The 21,936-nt window shown below is 43.6% G+C and overlaps 1 protein-coding gene across 4 annotated transcripts in view; it reads right to left on the reverse strand.

Moving 5' to 3' along the window:
- Positions 1-21,936, reverse strand: part of FRMD4B (FERM domain containing 4B) — a 197,911-nt gene that overhangs the window by 146,781 nt on the left and 29,194 nt on the right. Inside the window, exon 1 of one of the 4 annotated variants that reach the window (XM_043551218.1) lies at positions 482-613. The exons of the other annotated variants lie outside the window; for them this stretch is intronic. The gene's annotated coding sequence lies outside the window, so the exon portion shown is untranslated. Of the gene's footprint in view, positions 1-481; positions 614-21,936 lie in introns of those variants that run through there. 4 annotated transcript variants of the gene reach the window in all.

A 21,936-nucleotide genomic window follows, 5' to 3' on the forward strand; every position in this document is an offset into this window, starting at 1 on the left:
ACGGCAAAACTTGATTTCACTGGGACTACAGTGCAATTTTTTGCAAACTTAAAGACTCACTAGGTCGATTTTCCACATTTCCCCCCCGATGAGAATTAATCCACAATCCTCCGAGTGCACAGAGAAGCATATCACGCATGCCACTTTACACGGCAAGAAATCACACCAACCCTTGTTGTGGGTAGCATCATTACACCCGTTTGTGCTTTGCTGCATTTCACCGACAGCTGCCTTATTACGACAAGCATTACTGGAATCCAGGGAACGTGGTCACCCACTTCACCATGCGCTCCTAGAAGGATCCTGTATCACTGACTCGCCCGAATGATGGACTAATATGAAATGCCTGGCTTGGACTATTAGATTTTCAGAACTTCTCTTGTATCTCTAGCTTAATAACCTTATTTTTTTCATTGGTGATCACATCACTGACATGATACCATAGGCCTTTATAAGGTGAAGGTTTTGTATTGGTTCCTACCTTTATTTCGGGTACAGCCTTCCGTCTCTATTTAATCCTCTCTGTAATATCCTTCAGTTTTCCATTACTATGCACCGATTTCATCCTTCTAAGTCTTTCATGCCTTCCTCTGCTCTAGCCAGATCCTTCATGAAGCGCTACAGCAAAGATGACAAAATTTCAATTTTTCTTCAGGGGGAAAAAAAAACCTCATCCATCCTCCCAATGTGCTGTTTTCAGTTCATTCCTGAAACTCTCCAGAACAACCCGCCCCATCTGAGACTGGCAATAACCAGCTATGTACTACAGATTAGAGTGGTATATAAAACGAGCTTTACTGCTAAGATATTTCTACACAAATGAAACAGCGCCATTGTTCCCTGTTAACGTCCCCGAGTGGTCTACAGTCCAGCATTTTCTCCGGCTGTATGTTTCAGTTCATTGGAGATACAAAGCCAGATTTGCTTAATGTCTTTTAACTTCATCTATGCACAGTTCTTTACTCCACTTCATGCATTAATCTAATGGAACAGAAATGTACATGTTAGCTAATTACAGAAGTCAAAACTAAGCAGATCCCTTAAAGAAACATGTCCTGCCTAAATTTAGTAACACTGGTTATGAAAACAGAAGCAGGATGGGTAAAGAGGCACTTGACAAGCAGTTCCTTAAACCAGGACACTACCCAATTTCTAGCCTACTGTTCTTCAAAAGGCCGACAGCACCGACAGACACTTGAAACCCCCACCTGTGCATCAGACTTTCCAAGTTGCCACTCTCCATAATGCCACTACATCGCTCGTGTCCCCTTCCCACATTCAAGTATCTCTACCTCAGGTTTTTGTAATGCCCGTTCTCCTTTACGATCAAAAGCTACTCTAACAGTAGCAACAGCAAGTTTCCTAGTAAGGTATCTTAGCATCTCTGGCTCTTCTCCAGTTACAGAAATCTCTGCTTGGGGTAGGGTTTTTTGGCCAGGAGCTGTCATGACTCTTACATGTTAAACTCTCAGGCAAGGTCTACTCTACAGAGACAAGAACATCTGGCCCACCAAAAAAATACAGACTACAGCCATAAACCCACAAAAGACTTATTTACGTGGAATCGCATCGAGTTCAAGTTACTGGATCCGATCCTTTAGCTCAAGCAGTCACATCCCATTCTTCAATGACTTCCCTGGGGCTCCATGTGGGCAAAAAGTGTCTATGATGGCAAATCACTTTGCAGGAGGAGAACTTTACAGGGCAAAGCTGTCCTCTAAGATGTGTGTGGAGGGCTATCACTAAACCACACTGTGGCACATCTCGGAGCAGAATATCAGACTTAAGGTCCACCCCTGCTACTCCTAGAGTATTTTACTTTTAAAAACTGAACCCACAATTCCCCGTCAAGATCTCAGAGGAGTATTTTGCCCTTAGCAGGAGGGTGTGAAGTCAAGTCAATGAGCGTTTTGCTGTCTCCTTTAATGAGAGCACTATAAGGTGCTAGAATAAATTCCAGATGTTTCAATGTACAAATTGATTCAATGGAGACTTTCAAGCTTCTTCACTATAAATGAAATTTCGTTATAACAGAGTTTATTGTAAGCAAGTTACATTGTCCTTGGAGAAGACTATGTAGTATTAATTATAACGCAGTTTAAAATGGATTGAAGTACACCTATTGGTCAAAATGTTTTAAGAGTGTGTAATCTAAGACCACCACATTCTCATTTCCTTTTCTCCATGTTATTTTATTTAAGGTAGCCATCTGTACACTAGAGGGCAGACTGTACAAAAAACCAGCTTTCACTGTTCAGAGCATTTTGCAATCAAACAGCCCAACACTGATAGTCATTTCTATCTGGGGTGCAGTAAAAATGGCTCACAGACCAGAAGGGACTGCACAGCTAATATTCCGATGTAGTGCTATATTTAAATACATTATTTTGTAAATTAGACAGGTCTCGCTTTTCATATTTTATGGCCTATTCTCTGTTCTGGATGCCTGCAGTACTAGATGCATTAAGTCCTCTATTCTGCAATTGGATTCACGTGGACAGATCACTAAACCGATGCACAGCCTCACCGAAGGCAATCAGGCTCAGTGTGCCCTCAATGGTTTGCTTACACTGCTGTCTGATTTCAGGATTGGGGTCTAAACTGATTTTGTAAAAAAGGACATGGCCACAAAAGAAAATATACGGTGTTCAAGGTATTCTTCCCTTGAATAGATTACAAATCTTAAGTCTAAAAAGTCTTCATTTTAATTTGACCCCAGGGGTAATTTACCACCCTTGCTGTTTTCAAAATATTTCCCTCAAGTTTAAAGTCTGATTCACCTCTATACACTCATATCATTATAAAGATACAATCTACTAACCATGTGAAACTTATTAGGATTCTCAGCTTCATTCCTCAGTCATTTTAACTGATAACATGCATCACAATGATTTTTTCCAGCTTTTTATTGTTAAAAAGTGTGCTGGCACACTGAGGCACTTACACTGAATTGATATTTATAATAAATTGATATTTACAATGTTGATAAACTTATTTTTACTTCACAAATAAATATTTGAACTCTGTGCCCCTTAAATCGCAGAAAGAAGCAGATTGAATGTCACATTCTACCCTGTTACAAGGTTAGCCTCAAACAATTAAACTACATTAAAGAACTCATCAAGCTTAGTATTACATGAGGTCACTGTTTTTGAGACCCTGCAGCTTCTCATATGCATGGGGTGAATGAAAAATTTTCAGCCACAAATCAGGATTTCCTATTATTTTAGCTCTACTTGCTTATGGATTTTCACTCATATAAAAATATATTGGAAAAAGGAAGCCATTTTGAACTAAAGAAAGATCATTACACTTAACAGTCAGAATATAGACAGCACAAATTTTGGAGCTTAATTTTTGACTTCAGTCATTGGGGTTGCAATTAGCCTGTATAGAATTTTAAAATGTGTATTGAGTTTTAAAGAATACCACAAAAATAAGCAAGCAATGAGCGCTGCTGGTCATGGATAAAAGCTGGACAAGGGGAAAGGGTACTCTTAGAAACGACAACAGTGGAATGTTACAAGGATAAAGTCCAATCCTTCTCCCGCCAAATCAATAGCAAAATTCTCATGAAGATAGGCGAGAGAAGAAATATTAGTCACAGATAGCGATTACCAAAGCATTTCTGTTATAATCTGTTGGGCCGGATTCATTCCTAGTCAGTCCAACTTTACCTTTCTGCATCTCCATTGATTTCAGTGAAGTTACAGCAGTGTAAAACTGGACTAATGCAGCGATAAGGCCCTACTTCTGACCATCCACAATTTCCCTAAAGTTTCACCTATGGGGGATGGGGCTTTCCAGGCCTCCCCTCTGCTTGAAGGTGAACTGTTCTGGGACATCTGAGCAAAACCTCTTCAAGCCGTTTTAAAATACAAGAGTGAGATACAATTTTCCCTTTATTTAAAAAAAAAAAAATTCTGATCTTTCTTGGATGAATTCTGTACATCCTAATATCCAAAGACCTCTAGTAGGGTACAGAAAAAACTAGCATGCTATACATTGCATAATAATAAATTACAAGATAATTCATTAGTGCAAGATTCACAAATGTACTAATAACTTTCCAGGTTCTTAAATCTACCCCATGGGAAGAATTCCCTTATTCTCACCAGAAGAGCAAAGAAGGTGAAGAAATTTCTAAATAGACCTGCTAGCTGGGCTTCCAAGAGCTGTTATTTTTAGCCAGTTTTCCATTTCTATCTCATATTCGTTTAATTACAAGAGTTGACAATACAATATACTGTTCCATGTTGCAGTAAAAAGGGCTAAATCCAAAGCTGGTGTAAATCTGCATAGCCCCATTGAAGTCAATGAGGATCTGATCAAATGACCAAACACAATTTCTGAAAGTTTGTTTGTTTTCTAAAATATATATTGTGACAAAGTTCCTCCTCTACCTTGGTGGATCTTGTACTTATTGGTGGATTTGCTCACCTTGGAGCTTCACAGCAGCCCTCAGTTTGGCCGTTTTCGTGAATCCAGTGTCCAGGTCAGCTCCTCCTGTGTCTGACTAGGAGTTGGAAGGTTTGGGGGGGAACCCGGGCCCGCCCTCTACTCCGGGTTCCAGCCCAGGGCTCTGTGGACTGCAGCTGTCTAGAGTGCCTCCTGGAACAGCTGTGCGACAGCTACAACTCCCTGGGCTACTTCCCCATGGCCTCCTCCCAACCCCTTCTTTATCCTCACCATAGGACCTTCCCCCTGGTGTCTGATAATGCTTGTACTCCTCAGTCCTCCAACAGTATGCATTCTCGCTCCCAGCTCCTCACACGCGCACCACAAACTGAAGTGATCTCCTTTTTAAACCCAGGTGCCCTGATTAGCCTACCTTAATTGATTCTAGCAGCTTGATTGGCTGCAGGTGTTCTAATCAGCCTCTGTCTTGTTTCCAGAAGGTTCCTGATTGTTCTGGAACCTTCCCTGTTACCTTACCCAGGGAAAAGGGACCTACTTAACCTGGGGCTAATATCTGCCTTCTATCACTCCATGGAGCCATCTGGCCCGACTCTGTCACAATATATAATAGGATTTGGTCGTTAGCCTGCCAGACACATTAACTCAGCAGGAGAAAACTATTCCTACTGAGTTATAACCATAGTCTCCACAGAACAGTGTTATACACTTGCCAAATGGTGTTTTGCTAACCAGGCACACCACAGATGTACAGTAATACACTAGTAGTGAAGTCAAAGAAAAAGCTCTTGTTCTGTCATATGTGGACACATATTCAGAGGTATAGAAATTGGACGTCTAACAGAAGTGGAAAAGATTGTCATTGCTCACAGTGACTGCCTTGGGTCTGCTGTGTCATGTAAGATGCTTAGCATACAACGGTAGTCACAGAGGGGTTGTTCCTGCTAACTCTCTCTCATGTGCATAATCCTTCTTCACATAAGCAGTCCCACTAAATTCAGTGGGACTATCGGAGTGACAACTAATCACACAAGTAAGAGTTTTCGAGATCAGCACTTAAAAGCTGAAGTCTGCCCTCAGTTATAACCTCTGCAACCCCCAATAAAGGAGATGCGGAAATATACTTACATACACAGAGAGGAAAAAAAAAAAAACCACACTCTGACAGAGTTAGATTAACTAAAACTTTCATGACTTTGCATGCACGCAAACAAAAGGGAAGTCTTTCTTCACACAACACAGTGTCCACCTGTGGAACTCTTTGCTATGAAGGGCAAGACTATAACAGGGTTCAAAAAAGAACTAGATCAGTTCATGGAGGATAGGTCCATCAATGGCTATTAGCCAAGAGACGCAAGAGACACCATCCCTGCCTGTTTGCCAGAAGCTGGGAATGGGCAACAGGGGATGGATCACTTGATGATTACCTGTCCTGTTCATTCTCTCTGGGGCACCTGGCATTGGCCACTGTCAGAAGACAGGATACTGGGCTAGATGGACCTTTGGTCTGACCTATGCCTGTTCTTATGTTATGTTGACTGCATGGCTCTTGTTATCATCCCCATAATAGGATACAGAGCATCGCTCCTCTATAGCAACAGTGCAAAGCCTGTCCTGGACAGCAGCTACCTAATGTATTACCATCAGAGGACAGTTCAATGGTGATAAAGAAATGTCTTGGTCTGAGTCCAGGTCCTAGTACACAGACACAGAAGTCAGGGCACTGGTACTAACAGACACACGCTGTATCCTCTCAGAAGGGTCAAGGTTTGAATGGACGCAGACCCAACTCATCCCCAGCACAAGATACTCCAGGACAAAATACCCAATTCCACACTACTGAAGACAACAGGAGTTTTGCGATCAGCTTCAGTGGGGGGTAGGATCAAGCCCAAACCGATGATTTCAGTCTCTGAGGCTATAAATCTGGCACTAAATTAACCTAATAAATAGAAAGATTTGGGACACTAACTTGTCTGCTAGCTCCAAGTTTCACTTCTAGCTTCTTAAAACAATACTGAACTCCCCACATGGGCTCTCCTCAGGCAGTTTCAGCGAGATGACTCCAATTGTCCAGCTCAACGGAAGATAACTTGCGCTCAAACAGCTGGCATTGGAGGGGATGCTTCAGGTTTTGTAGCCCCACTTGATCTTGATCTTTGTAGCCCCACTTGTGCGTAGACTCGCCAACTTCAGTGCAGAGTTGATTAAGGCTAAACCATATAGGCCAGGGCTGATCACCAGGTGGTAGGTGCTTGACTGGGGGGAGCCGGAGAGCACAGGCTATAGGGTCATTCTCTATCCTTACTTGCCACCCAAACTGACAAGGGTTCGGTTGTGGCAGTGTGGGGGGTTTAATGGTGGAAAGAAAAAACTTTGTTGTGACTTCAGTCAACTCAGCATTGGTGTTAGACCATATAGCGGAGGTCTTGCGTCTGTGCATTGCTTGACTCTGCTAGCAACTTTCCAGTATACATCAGGAAGAGCAACACCTGCGAAGGTGCAAAGGCTGTTGATGTGGGTAGGCTTAAGGCATCCTGTAATGTAGCAGCAGGAGGTCTTTAGTAGAGGGTCTAGCATGCAAGGGGATCGTGTCCCCACTGTACAAGTGTATTCAGCAGAGCAGCAGCGAAATGCTGGTGCTCATGGAGTGAAAGGGTCTGCGCACCCCACTTTGATATAGCCAACTTGCCGAGAACGTTGTTTTGTCTGCCAACCTCGGCTTTAGTTTTCTCAACGTGGGCTCTAAAGGCGCACAATGAGTTGATGCTGCGTTCGTTACCCCTCCCATATGCAGGGGTCACAGAGCACAGTCACCGACCTGGAGTCAGCGGCAACATAGCTAGCCACAGAGCTGGGCATGCAGCGATCTCTGAGGAGGCGCACAGTACAAGGAGAGATGCCCTCTGTGCATTTCACCAAAGACGCCCGGCTCCCCTCTTCTTTCCAGGGCACAGCCATGGCCCTGCCACATAATGGGAGGAATACAACCCAGCAGTGGCACTCTCTTTGCTCCATGAGGCTTTTCAGTGGCCTGGGTCTCTTTCAGTGTTTTTTCATGTGGGAAGGAAACATGGGGCCCAGTCTATTTAACCAGGCACCCCACTTTTCTCATTCATTTCATGGCTCTGTAACGTTCAGCCAGTTCAACCTGCTGTGTTTTTTTTCCCCCTCTCTCTCACACACACACACAGTTATTAAGAATTTGTACACAGTACATTTTATGGGTCAAGTTCTCTGTGGGCTTATAGGCTCGGTGCAACCCAACTGGCTCAGTTCCCATGACCCAGGATGCAAGGCAGAACAGCATTAGGCCTCAAGCATCGACTGCAGTCCCATCTGTCAACTGATGGGGCTCGGTGTGCTATCACAGCAGTTACAACTGAGGCATGGCACTTTGGTCATGAACAAATTAAGCAAAACGAATACACAATAGCGTTCAGCCTTGTTGATAGCATCTTGGTTAGGGTTGCCAATTTAGTAATATATAAAAACTGGATACTCCAGCAGGAGTGCTGGAACCTCCTCTGCCCTGCCCTTCCTCCTGCAGCCCTGCCCCGCCTTGTCCCCCTAGCCACACCCCTGCCCCATCCCTTCTCCCAGGCCTTACCACTGCCCTGCCTCTTCCCCGGAGGCCCCACCTCTGCCCACCCCTTCCTCCTGAGGTCCCACCCCCCGTTCACTCCTCTTTCCCCCATGACTTGCTGCTCTTCCCCTCCCTCCGTGTGGGTTGGGAAGGACTCGTCTGCAAAGCAGGGTCTGGGAGCTGCAGCCACACAATGCAGACTGGAAGCGGCCCCGAGTGAGTAGGGGCTGGCGCGGGTGAGGACTCGGTGCCTCACTGCCTCCGGAAACCAGACTTTGGGTGACCGGTCAGTAGATCTGACCTGACACTGTTAAGTCCCCTTTTCGACTGGACTTTCCAGTCAAAAACCAGCCACCTGGCCACCCAACTTGATGCAGGAATTACTGAGTGAAATGCTATGTTCTGTGTTACTCAGGAGGTCAGACTAGATTACCATGATGGTCCTTTCTGGTCTTGACATGTATAATCCTGCAATGAGCTCTGTGTTGGTGCAGGGGTCTGCCTGGGGATCCAGGCCTAACGGTCTGCAAGGGAAACACAGTGAAAATTATTTTACAGAGTGCTGAGAGAGACTAGGCAATATCTTCTATTGGATCAACTTCTGTTGGGGGAAGGGAGAAACTCTCAAGCTACACAGAAACTCTCAAGCTACCTCTTCTTCAGGTCTGGGGAAGGCAGCTGAGTGTCAAACAGAGTCCCCTCAAATGCACACAGAAACAAAGATTTTAAAAACAGCCTCAGAATTTCCCCACTCCTCTCTAGAACCTCTTCCAGGCGTATGAACCTTCTCACTTAAAACAACAGTAAGCAAAGTAGTTTCAGGCAGAAGCGGGATATTCAGGTTGAGTGTCCACTTAATGTAAACATTAATATGAGACCCTTGAAAGATCTGCTCATTCTTCCCTCAAGCTAACAGCTGCAGTTTCACTTCTCCATGTCACCCCAGGCCAAATTCAGCCATGATGTAATTCCATGGACTCTGGTGGAGTTACATAAGGAATTAATTTGGTACAGTGAATTGAAAAGACTGGCGACTCACTACTCTTGTGATAGGCTGCAGGACACTACTGGTGTGCAAAGGATTAACCTCAGCTCAGCTTCCCCCTCTTCTTGCACGGGGACTTAGGCAGAAGTGCAACAAGAATGATTCCTCAGGAGACAGAAGTAGGGAGAACAGCTTCCGGGAGGTCCGACTCACAAGCCAAGCCAGCTGGGGACCAGGTTGAACCCCAGCTGGTGGAGACTTTTCTGTTTGCTTTTGGATTCTGCTAAATCGTTTTGGTTTTGAGTAATAGTCACTCACCCGGAAAGAAGAGACCTTGATGACGAAAACTGCCAAGTCATTCCACCAGTTTACAAGCCCCTTGACTTCAAATAAGTTCTTTCATTTGGAATCCAGCTCAAAAGCAGCAGCCCGGTTTTTAAAACCCTTTAATGGCTTGTTCTAGCCAACATCGAACACACCTGGCCACTCATTCCCTCCCTCCTAGTTTGGTGTGATGCGATATCCCTGATTGGGTCCTGGCAGCAGGGATCAAACCTGAGACATCTGGATCGAAGTATGAGCATCTACTTACTGCCTGCGCTGGGAGAGCCAGCCATCAGCCAGCCCTAGAACAGAGTCAACCTCTCAGTGTGGCCTAGCCACCACTAGATAGGGGACAGATCACCACCCTGAATGAGCATGGATTATATTAGTGCCATTAGCTTCTGATCTGTTACACGGTCTTGCTAGGTGTGTACTCAGGGCAGCTTGCACTTTCTGCCATTTGCATCACTGGAGCGTGGCTACGCTACTTTTAGCACATGAGCTGGAGAAGAGCTAGCAAGGTGGGAAGATCCCAGAGCCCAGTGTAGCCTGAATGTCTACACTGCAATTAAACCGCCCCTTAGCCCAAGCCATTGGCATGGGCCAATGGTGGGTTTTTAATTGCAGCACAGACATACTGTGAGAATTCTGCCTTAAATGGCCAATATACCCCATTACATCTCCTATCTGAAGGATCTGGTACTGGCCACTGTCAGAAACAGATAAACAGAAGGACCACTGGTTTGATCCAGTCTGGCAATCCCAGTATTCTGAAATCTGCCCAACAACACTGTACATGCTTAAATATACTGAGCTGAATTCCGATCCCAGTTACGCTGGCACAAACCACTTACATCAGAGTAGCACAGATCAGAATTTGGGCTCTTTGGATACGTCCCAACTAAATTCTTGCTGAAATCAATAGGAGCTGTATATGCATCCAAGAGCTACTCCTTTTAAAAACAGTTTGTTTTTTTCCCCGAAATAAGTCATATTTGACAACTTCATAACCCATTTACCAGATACATCTTGGGCTATTCATTTGAACACTGGCATTACAGAGCATCATCTCATGATCTGTTTCAAAAGCAACTGCTCTTGGTATCCAAGCGTTCAGAAACCACATCATTTAAAGTGGTTTGAAGACCACCCACCTGCTGTTCCTCTTGAAGCAGATTCATATTTGAGCTAAGTCTCAAAGGCAGATATCATCCCTTGTGTGAATAGGAATGAGTTTATCCTCTGGATAAATGCGAATGCATTTTGGAAACAAAGTTTATGTGCCAAGCTAAACTAGAAAGAAATCCTGGTTACAAAATAATATAACAATACTTAGGTAGTTTGTTTTTCATAAGCAGATCTCTAAGAGCTTTACAAAAGAGGCAAGTATCATTAACCGAGGCATAAAGAGGTGAAGTGTCTTGCCCATATTCTCCCAGCAGGCCAGTGGCTGAGCTGGGATTAGAATCTAGGTTCCCCAAATCCCAGGCCAGCGCTGTGCCTACTAGGCCATGCTGTTTCCCAACAAGTAGAACAGTTTGCTATTCATAAGAATGTATTTCATTTTATTTTCTGTAGTAATCCGGTATTCAGTGCTCATTTTGTTATTCTCATTGCATACTAATTGCACCAAAATATTTTAGTAAATAATTTTTCTCTAGCCCATTTAATAATTTCTGCCTAATTATTGGCTTTTACCTTTCAGATGATTAGCATGGAGCCATGCTTCAGCTGTAACAGATCATAATTTCACAAACATCTGGAAACAAAAAGGATCGGAGGGGACAAAGCAACCACATACATTCACATCACCCGGCTCATTTGACTTCAGAACTCCTCTTTCTAAGCATATAAATTATTCTACTCTAGTTTCAGTGATTTGACTTAAAATTTTATCTCCTGCTACTAGAGAGCTCATTCGTGACAGGCATCAGAATAATTTATACTATACTTGGACTTGCTAAAAAAAGGAGTAAACTGGAATTGTTAAACAAAAAGTTATACTCACTTAGGATCTAATCCTATGCCATTGAGATCAATGGGAGCTTTGCCATCAAATTAAATGACAGCACGATACGGCCCTTACCTGGCATGACAATTTGGCAGATTAATGCTGCATCCTGCCAGACCCTCTGTTCTTCCAAGCAGACCTACTCCTTTTACCATTATTTAGGTCCACTCTGTGGGCACAGCTGCAAAAAATTCAAACCCCTTTGGCATTTGTTCTCAAGATACAAACATCAAAAGTCCCGCTGACCTTAAAGCTGAAATATCTGCTGAAGCTACAAGTCACCGGCCTAGCAGCTCAGCACTCAGATACCAGCAGGGAGAACATGATAAAATACCTGCCTGTCTTGTTTATTGGTCTGTCTGTCCAGTCTATAAGGGATCAGTTGTGCAATCCCATCTAGGCCAATGGAGAATACAAGAGTTTCCAGGACGCTGGAAGTGCCACAGATCCATAGTTAGAAATGAAATTCTTTTCCCGCTAAGATGAGATAAGCTACGCTATGGGATGAAGGAGCTCCTCTATTTTCTGTTGTTAAATCTAATTTTTACTCCACTTTACGAAGAGACTGCTAGCAAAGAACCAGCCCGCCTTCCTCCCTGCCAGATGCATCTTTATCACATGGAAGGGGATTGGGGAGGGAAGCTATTCATTTTTCAGAACCCGCTCTGTGTGTGTATTCATCCAATGCTTGGAGATCCAGATTTATAGCACCTGAGTGTTTAGTCTATGGGAACTAGGTGTAAGATTTTGTCAGCACTTCACGACAAACTTTGCGCTGTGTGCAGTGTTCCATACCACAGGCACCAAGTTGAAATCTTTCATACAGTTGCACAGAATTATTTTTCCAAACAAAAATTAAAAGACAAAAAACAATGAGCTTGACGACACTTGTTTTATGGATGATTCAACAACATGATGGCACTTAGCACATTTAATTTTCAAAGCATTTTTTAAACTGCTTCTCACAACCCTCCTGAAAGGTAGAGCAATAATTACCGTTGTTTTCCAGAAATGTTAAGTGACTTGCCCAAGTCCATTCCAGCCGTTATTGTCGGGGCAGGGTTTTCACCCCAGGAGTTCTTCCCACCTATGCTTGTGCTCACATTAAGCTGCCCCTCTCTTTTACGGATCATTATTATTCCACTTTTTTTCTGTTCATAGCCCCTTGCAAACAGAGTGCCAGATACTCCTTTTATACTCTGGCCCCCTTCACATCAATTCACATGGCAGAAAGGGCTGGAGAGCTTCCAGGATTTTCCCAGCTGGCTAAGAGCAGGTGTAGCTGGCTCCTAAGCCACTACTTCTGCAGTCTCCAGTGTAGGTGCTAGGGCAGGAAGGGTTGTGACTAGAGAGCAGCTGTAGCTGTTCTTAACTAGCACACTGCCCCTCTGGGCGAAAGCCAGCCATACACGCTCTACAGCAGCTCCTTTGGCTGCTCTGGCGCACGAGAGCCAGTACAGAACTGATCCCAAGATCAGGGAATCGCCCAGCAGACAGTTGGGTGCAGCTGAGAATCTGGCCCAGTACCTAAAAATCTTTAAGTAGGGTAAATCCTGCCCCTTCTGCTGCATTCAAGAGGCTCCCGCTGAGCATGGGGAGCGGTGGAATCTGGGCAGCCAGACTGGTGGTGCACACTCTGTCCAGTAGCAGCGTGAGCTCTGGCAGTAGCAAAAGGGGTTAGCCACCCAGAGTACAAAACCGCCCGGAGGTACCAACTCAGGGTAGCTAGCCCAAACCGCTGCCCACAATACCCCGGCTACATTACTATTTTCAATGCCCTAGCTCAACGAGAGGTTCTGTGAACAGGTCTTAAACTGGGAATCCCACCCCTAGCTCAAGTGTAGACATAACCCCAGAGTCACAAGTCCTTCCCTTTCCAAGGCCACCACGCGATTCCCACTCGGGCCTGGCTAGCTCTGCAGACTGACAGATGGAGGGAGGAGCCAAGCCATGGCTCCACCCACTCTCTACACTCTTCACTAATTTGCTCACAGGGAAGAGCTTTGAGTGCTTGTTCTCTTCCCCTGTGCCTGAACACAGCCATGCATGCGGGCAGGGAGACCATATTGCCTTGGGTAGCCACATTAGAGCTAGTAACATGTGCTACTAAACCAGGAAAGGAAACTGCTACCCACTGTCCTTGGGAATGACAGCATTCTTTGGTTAAGCAACTCCCTGGAAGTGGAGGCGGTATTATCGCTTGTGGAAAGTAACTCCTGCACTCACCCAGTTGCTATTTGTACGACAATTTCCATGGGAGGTTTTTTCCTAGAGTGGATTAGAGCGACCAAGAGGGAGCATTAAAGATCAGTGAAAAAAAACAAAGTGAGAGGATTGCCGCAGCACAGGATAAATGGGAGACTCCTTTCCTTTGACATTCTGACAGCCCTGTGACAGCAATACTGTAGCACCAGTAAATAAATAACCCAAGGAAATCGGTGCACCGTAAACTGCACAAGAAGCTGCTGCAGTCAAATCTATTCATTTCAGATGCATGGAGGATCATCTCCAAACACTGGAATGAAGTACAGATTTCAGCAGGGCAGCCGTGTTAGTCTGCATCAGCAAGAACAACGAGGAGTCCTTGTAGCACCTTAGAGACTAACATTTATTTGGGCATAAGCTTTCATGGGCTAAAACCCACTTCATCAGATGCATGGAGTGGAAAGTACAGTAGCAGGTATATGTACACAGTACATGAAAAGATGGGAGTTGCCTTACCAAGTGGGGGGTCAGTGCCAACGAGACAATTCGATTAACAGTAAAATATCAAGGGAGGAAAAAAAATCACTTTTGTAGTGGTAATGAGGCCAGTGTAATCAGGGCCCATTTCAAACAATTGACAAGAAGATGCGAGTAACAGTAGGGGGAAATTAGTTTTTGTAATCCACTCCCAGTCTTTATTCAGGCCTAATTTGATGGTATCCAGTTTGCAAATTAATTCCAGTTCTGCAGTTTATGCATCTGATGAAGTGGGTTTTCGCCCATGAAAGCTTATGCCCAAATAAATTTGTTAGTCTCTAAGGTGCCACAAGGACTCTTCGTTGTTTTTGGAATGAAGTAGTAACCAAAAGCTGGTGGAGATCCAGAGGGTGGGTCAGTGAAGGGGATCATTGAGAATTCAGATACACACATCATGCTGTGGAAAATAAAGCCATCTGTTAAATCAGACATATTTTAGTTAAGATACTAAAGGAAAGAAAGACAGTACACTATACATAGCTATCCATAAATGGCCCCTCTTGCCTGGCATAAAAAGCCATGTGATGCACTGTGTAGCTTTACTGGTTGAAGAGAACTCTGCACTATGCACTGGCAGCTTTTCTTTTTCCCTCAAACCCACTAGCCTCTCACCTGTAGCACATTCTGAATACAAGGAATATTCTACTGCACTATGGTTCATAGATTCACAGATATTTAGGTCAGAAGGGACCATTATGGTCATCTAGTCTGACCTCCTGCACAACGCAGGCCACAGAATTTCATGCACCCACTCCTGCAAAAAACCTCTCACCGACATCTGAGCTATCGAAGTCCTCAAATCGTGGTTTAAAGACGTCAAGGAGCAGAGAATCCTCCAGCAAGTGACCCATGCCCCATGCTACAGAGGAAGGTGAAAAACCTCCACGGCCTCTTCCAATCTGCCCTGGAGGAAAATTCCTTCCCCACCCCAAATATGATGATCAGCTAAACCCTGAGCATATGGGCAAGATTCACCAGCCAGATACCCAGGAAAGCATTTTTCTGTAGTAACTCAGATCCCACCCCAACTAATACCCCATCACAGGTCATTGGGCCTATTTACCATGAATATTTAATTACCAAAACCATGTTATCCCATCATATCATCTCCTCCATAAACTTATTGAGTTTAATCTTAAAGCCAGATAGATCTTTTGCCCCCACTGCTTCCCTTGGAAGGCTATTCCAAAACTTCACTCCTCTGATGGTTAGAAACCTTCATCTAATTTCAAGTCTAAACTTCCTGGTGGCCAGTTTATATCCATTTGTTCTTGTGTCCACATTGGTACTGAGCTTAAATAATTCTTCTCCCTCTCCGGTATTTATCCCTCTGATATAGTTTTAGGGAGCAATTATATCTCCCCTCAACCTTCTCTTAGTTAGGCTAAACAAGCCAAGCTCCTTGAGTCTCCTTTCATAAGACAAGTTTTCCATTCCTCAGATCATCCTAGTAGCCCCCCTCCGTACCTGTTCCAGTTTGAATTCATCCTTCTTAAACATGGGAAACCAGAACTGCACACAGTATTCCAGGTGAGGTCTCACCAGTGCCTTGTATAACGGTACTAAAACCACCTTATCCCTACTGGAAATACCTCTCCTGATGCATCCCAAGACCGCATTAGCTTTTTTCACAGCCATATCACATTGGCGGCTCATAGTCATCCTGTGATCAACCAATACTCCAAGGTCCTTCTCCTCCTCCGTTACTTCCAATTGATGCGTCCCCAGTTTATATCTAAAATTCTTGTTATTAATCCCTAAATGCATGACCTTACACTTCTCACTATTAAAATTTCATCCTATTACTATTACTCCAGTTTACAAGGTCATCCAGATCCTCCTGTAGGATATCCCTGTCCTTCTCTAAATTGGCAATACCTCCCAGCTTTGTATCATCCGCAAACTTTATTAGCACACTCCCACTTTTTGTGCCGAGGTCAGTAATAAAAAGATTAAATAAGATTGGTCCCAAAACCGATCCTTGAGGAACTCCACTGGTAACCTCCCTCCAGCCTGACAGTTCACCTTTCAGTAGGACCCGTTGTAGTCTCCCCTTTAACCACTTCCTTATCCACCTTTCAATTTTCCTATTGATCCCCATCTTATCCAATTTAACTAATAATTCCCCATGTGGAACGCTATCAAACGCCTTACTGAAGTCTAGGTAAATTAGATCCACTGCGTTTCCTTGTCTAAAAAATCTGTTACTTTCTCAAAGAAGGAGATCAGGTTGGTTTAGCACGATCTACCTTTTGTAAAACCATGTTGTATTGTGTCCCATTTACCATTGACTTCAATGTCCTTAACTACCTTCTCCTTCAAAATTTTTTCCAAGACCTTGCACACTACAGATGTCAAACTAACAGGCCTATAGTTACCCGGATCACTTTTTTCCCCCCTTTCTTAAAAATAGGAACTATGTTAGCAATTCTCCAATCGTACGGTACAACCCCTGAGTTTACAGATTCATTAAAAATTCTTGCTAATGGGCTTGCAATTTCATGTGCCAATTCCTTTAATATTCTTGGATGAAGATTATCTGGGCCCCCCGATTTAGTCCCATTAAGCTGTTTGAGTTTCGCTTCTACCTCAGATATGGTAATATCTACCTCCATATCCTCATTCCCATTCGTCATGCTACCATTATCCCTAAGATCCTCTTTAGTCTTATTAAAGACTGATGCAAAGTATTTGTTTAGATATTGGGCCATGCCTAGATTATCCTTGACCTCCACTCCATCCTCAGTGTTTAGCGGTCCCACTTCTTCTTTCTTTGTTTTCTTCTTATTTATAGGACTATAGAACCTTTTACTATTAGTTTTAATTCCCTTTGCAAGGTCCAACTCTACTTGACTTTTAGCCTGTCTCACTTTATCCCTACATGTTCTGACCTCAATAAGGTATCTTTTCTTGCTGATCCTTCCCTTCTTCCACTCCCTGTATGCTTTCTGCTTTTTCTTAATCACCTCTCTGAGATGCTTGCTCATCCAGCTTGGTCTACAACTCCTGTTTATGAATTTTTTCCCCTTTCTTGGGAAGCAGGCTTCCGATAGCTTCTGCAGCTTTGATTTAAAATAATCCCAGGCCTCCGCTACCTTTAGATCCATAAATTCTTCAGTCCAATCCACTTCCCTAACTAATTTCCTTAATTTTTGAAGGTCAGCCCTTTTGAAATCAAAAACCCTAGTTGCAGATTTTTGTTAATCCTTCCGTTCAGTTTGAACTGAATTAGCTCATGATCACTTGAGCCAAGATTATCCCCTACAACCATTTCTTCCATGAGGTCCTCACTACTCACCAAAACCAAATCTAAAATGGCATCCCCTCTAGTCGGTTCAGCAACTACTTGATGAAGGAATCCATCAGCTATCGCATCTAGGAAGATCTGAGCCCTAAACTGTTCTGAAATTAAAGAGCATCTCAACTGCTTCACAATCAACAACAATAGGCACAGCAAGGATGATCATCCCCAGTCTACAGATGGGTAAACTGAGTCACAAAAAGATTATGGGGCTTGCCCAAGACCACGCAGCGAGTCAGTGGCTCCGCACTTTAGTCTCCTGACTCTCAGTGTGGAGCTCTAACCACGAGATAATGCCACTGAAACAACTAAAGGTGCAGTTATAACTGAGAGAACGAATATTGTGGGAAGACACATTATGTTCTGCTCGTTCCAGACTTTGATTCGTTTCAGAATCTGACCAAGCAGCGAAACATGGAGAGTTCTGAAGCATTCCTCATTATGGCATGCCTGTGCATGACCAGTATGAGCAGAGACAAAATAACAGGAGAGAAGCTCCTCGTGTGGCATTTCCAGCAGACACCGCAGTGTCAGAACCTTGCACTGCAGCCCATCCCTCAAGATTTCCAGCTCAAATGATCAGTCTCAAGAGGCTCAGAGGAGCTTCCCATCCCATTGGTGGCCCCTATTCCACAGAAGCACATGCCTAACCTTAAACATCTGAGAAGTTAGACGTGCTTAAGCCCCTCGCTGAACTGGGATCTACATGCATGCAGGTGTTTAAACAAACGCCCTGTCCTGATGGGTTCCTGCTGTGTCTGTGTGTTTGACAGAGAGGGGACAACTGAGGATTGGACAGACGGAGGGCAAGTTCCCACAGCATTCCCATACTGGTTACATTGCAGATGGCAGAAGTGGCCCCTAGGCACTGCAAAGGGCAGGATTTTATTTCTAATCCCTCATTGGTAGGACAGGGCAAGGAAGGGGGGAATAGGGATGCATACCAGGAAGGGTGCCTGACAGCCCATACACTGACAAACATTACATGCTCACTAGCCTGGAGAGGTCATATTGGTCTCCTTTTATTTCACTTATGGTAGGCTTCCCTCCATAGCTTTCCCTCTCCAGGCTTCCTCATCTGTCTTTCCCTTCCCTCTTAGCTGCTTACCCTAAGCACCACCTCATCCCCCACCCCCACTCTGCCCAATGTATGCTCTCCCCTGACACTGGATGTGTAAATGACTGTTATGCAATTCAGAACAGCTCTAAATTCCTCCATCAGCTCAGTGTTTGGACATAATCCCCTTTGGATCTGAAGTGTTTATACAGTATTACTTGCAAGATTTAACTAGAAGACGATTAATCTGGTGCTATGCTTCTGGCTTCACTTTTATTTCACATCTGTAACAGGAAATCTAATTTTCTTTATCTTACGCAGCTTCCACTGGATCAAAGCACTTATGAATTTGACAAACAGATTTATAGCCTATATGGAAGTGAACAGCTTTAACATTTTTGCACAAACCAGTTCCACTTTTACACCCCTCACCCTTATTCTATAAACCCACTTAGCTATGGTTGGGGTCTGGAAAATTCTGCTTATTGCAGTCAGGATTGCAGTGATGTTTATTCCAAATTAATACCCTGTCCATCTGAATCCTGGGTAGCTAAAAACCAGTGCTGGCCATTGGGTAGAAAACAACAATAATAGTTAAAATAATCAACCCAAGGAGTTGATGGGACGCTCAGATCTGAGCAACTGAGCAGCTGGTTATTGATCTGTGCAGCATTTATGCCCCTCGGGTAAAGAGAATTCAAAAAGTAAGATCTTCTTGCCAATTGTCTCACCACATGGCATGGAATTAATACAGCATGGTCAGGATATTCTTGTGAAAAGGCTAATAACGGATGCTGCAACTCATTAACGTTAGCAGCTAACATGCTATGCTGGAGACAGTATCATTCCTACCCACTATAAACAGGCATCTGGCATAAGAGCACGGGATGCACACACCAGCTTAACATACTTGATTGTCGATATATATATGCACTATATGCCTGCATTGTACAATACATCTGTTGTGTGCATGTGAGGGAGCAATTTATAGATTTGTGCCTATAGTTTCCCCACAGTAACTGTGGAGCAAAGTGGGAGGTTTGCCATCTCATTTGCATGTCAATACCCAGAATGCTCTTCTAGCTCACAACAATTTCATAGCAGCTGAACCATATTTATCAGGCAGGCTTGTCCCTTTCTGGCTTCTGGTAATGAGAGACAGGTGGCTCGTTGCAATGTGGAGGGCTTCTTGAAAGTCAGCCTGCTCAGCAAACTGCAGAAATGGGCTGTAATAATACAGATCATTAAAATTCACCCTTCAGGGCAAAAGATGATACCACTGTAGGGGTGGTCAGGAAGGAATTTTACCTCGCATACAGAATTGTCCAACTCGATATATATAATCCGGGTAGTTTAACCTCTCACTTAAGCACCTGGACTAAAATCAAGTTGCTGATCAGATAAAGTAGTCATCTGGTCTGGAACAGGAACACTTATGTTCTTGATTATCTTGCATTACTAAAAAGATAACTGGCTAGCTCCTCAGCAAGGGTAAATCAGCATAGTGCCATAAAAAAATCAACGGAGCATTCTGATTTTCCCAATTGAGTCTCTAACCCCAACTGACCCTCCATTAAATACACCCTTTCCCAATCCTGCAATGGCAGGAACATGGGCTTGATTATGTAGGCCATCTTTTCCACATCTAGATTCTAGGGACCAAATTCAGCCTCAGACATAAGCAGACACAGTTACCACTGACTTCAGTGGACGTGGCACCTAATTATTTTAGGGGCTAAAATTTAGTTTAAGATTCTATGAAGGGAGCACCACATCGTAATTAAAAATGGTGAGCGCGAAATGAAGCTTGTCATGTTTAGCTCAAGCCAGCTATTACAAGCTGAAGTAAAAGGCTTTCAGACAAATTTTCATGAGCTTCACTTGTGTATCTGGATACTTTTGTTTTTTTAATCCCTGTATTCGTTTGATTCCTGATCCTTCGTTTTATACTGCTCAAAAGGAATTTCACACTACAGCAAGAACTGACAGTCAGGGCAGAGAACAGAAGTGCTTCTATTTAATGGACATCAAAGTATTGCTGAAAACCCACTCTCATAGGTGTTCGCAAGGAAGCGGGAAAGCTTCCCTGATTCTATAGTCAAGAAATACCCATAAAGCAAGAAGCAGAAGTCATACCTATGATGCTAAATAAACCAGATCTTTTGCGAAACATAATAAGCCACATTCATCCCTAGGGTAACTCAGTGAATTTGGTCCACTGAAAGTAAATTTAAATGAGAAAGGTGGGAAAGCATGAAAAGTACATCAAGGTTTCTATTGGGCAAGATTTGCCCAATTGCTCTAAAATTATTTAGGTCACTTTCAGAGAGAGTCCAGTTTTTAATCCAGAACGCAATATCATCATCCCCCCAGCCCCTCAAACCATTGCTAACCTGACATTTGATAATCTGAGCTAGATCTTCAGTACACTGCTTTGATTTCTTAGGGTTCCAGGTTTCCAGTACTCGCAAGGAAAATAGGACTTATTTTATCAATAACCATTTCCATTTTTAAAGCTCTCGGTCTGCAAACTTGAACCAAAGATATTATCTTAGCCACAGCAGCCTGAATTCTTGTCACCTTTTTGCTAACATCCAGTGAGTAGATCCAACACACAATCCTTGTAATGGTCTGAAATCAGAGAGAATACAGTCGGTCTGTCTGCAAGGAGGAGCTGGTTTAAAGCAAGTTATCTTCCCTCTTAGCAAACCCAGATTTATATTTCAGCACTACAGAACATTTCCTCAAAAACATGAATCACTAACCAAAAGAATCTCATCTCTCTCTCTCTCTCTCTCTCTCTCTCACACACACACACACACACGATGGGATGCCAGGAAAAATAATTTATCAGATCAGAGAGTCACAAGAACCCACTGCATAAGGAGTCTTACCGTATGTAACATTTACACCAGTTATGCCCTCATAATGACGACACAATTGCCCTCTCCATCTGTGGATCACAAAGGACTTTACAAACTTAATTAATCCACAGCACAGCTCTGAGGTAGGCATTATTATCCTCATTTTACAAAACAGAGAAACTGATGCAGAGATTAACTAACTAGTCCAAAATCAAATAGCATGAGTCAGCGGCAGAATTAGGAATAAAATCCAGAACTCCTGACTTTCAGCCCTATGTTTTAACCACTGAATAATACCGCCTGCTTTCAGGAGTTGAGTTTTTTCCAGTGAAATATAGGCAGGGAGAAGGGTAAAGTTCATCCATGTAGTTGTACAAGGTCATCTTTTTAAGATGTACGGTGTACTTCCCCAACACATTTGAGAGAGAAATGTTCAAAGTGACGGGTGGGAAGCTTCATACAGATTTCCATCTGACTTAGCCCCTTAGAGATAAACACTTACCAGTTTCGTTAGGGCTTCACAAAGTGACTGTATTGCAGCAGATTGTTTCCAATTAATAGCATTACAACATACCTTTTAGTGGAGCTGAACTGCAAGCTGCGGTTTGAAGCCCTGTTGAAATATACTCAGAGACACACAGCTGCAAAAT

Source organism: Chelonia mydas, chromosome 7 (genome assembly GCF_015237465.2).
Source record: "Chelonia mydas isolate rCheMyd1 chromosome 7, rCheMyd1.pri.v2, whole genome shotgun sequence".
In the NCBI taxonomy this organism is placed as follows: Eukaryota; Metazoa; Chordata; order Testudines; family Cheloniidae; genus Chelonia; species Chelonia mydas.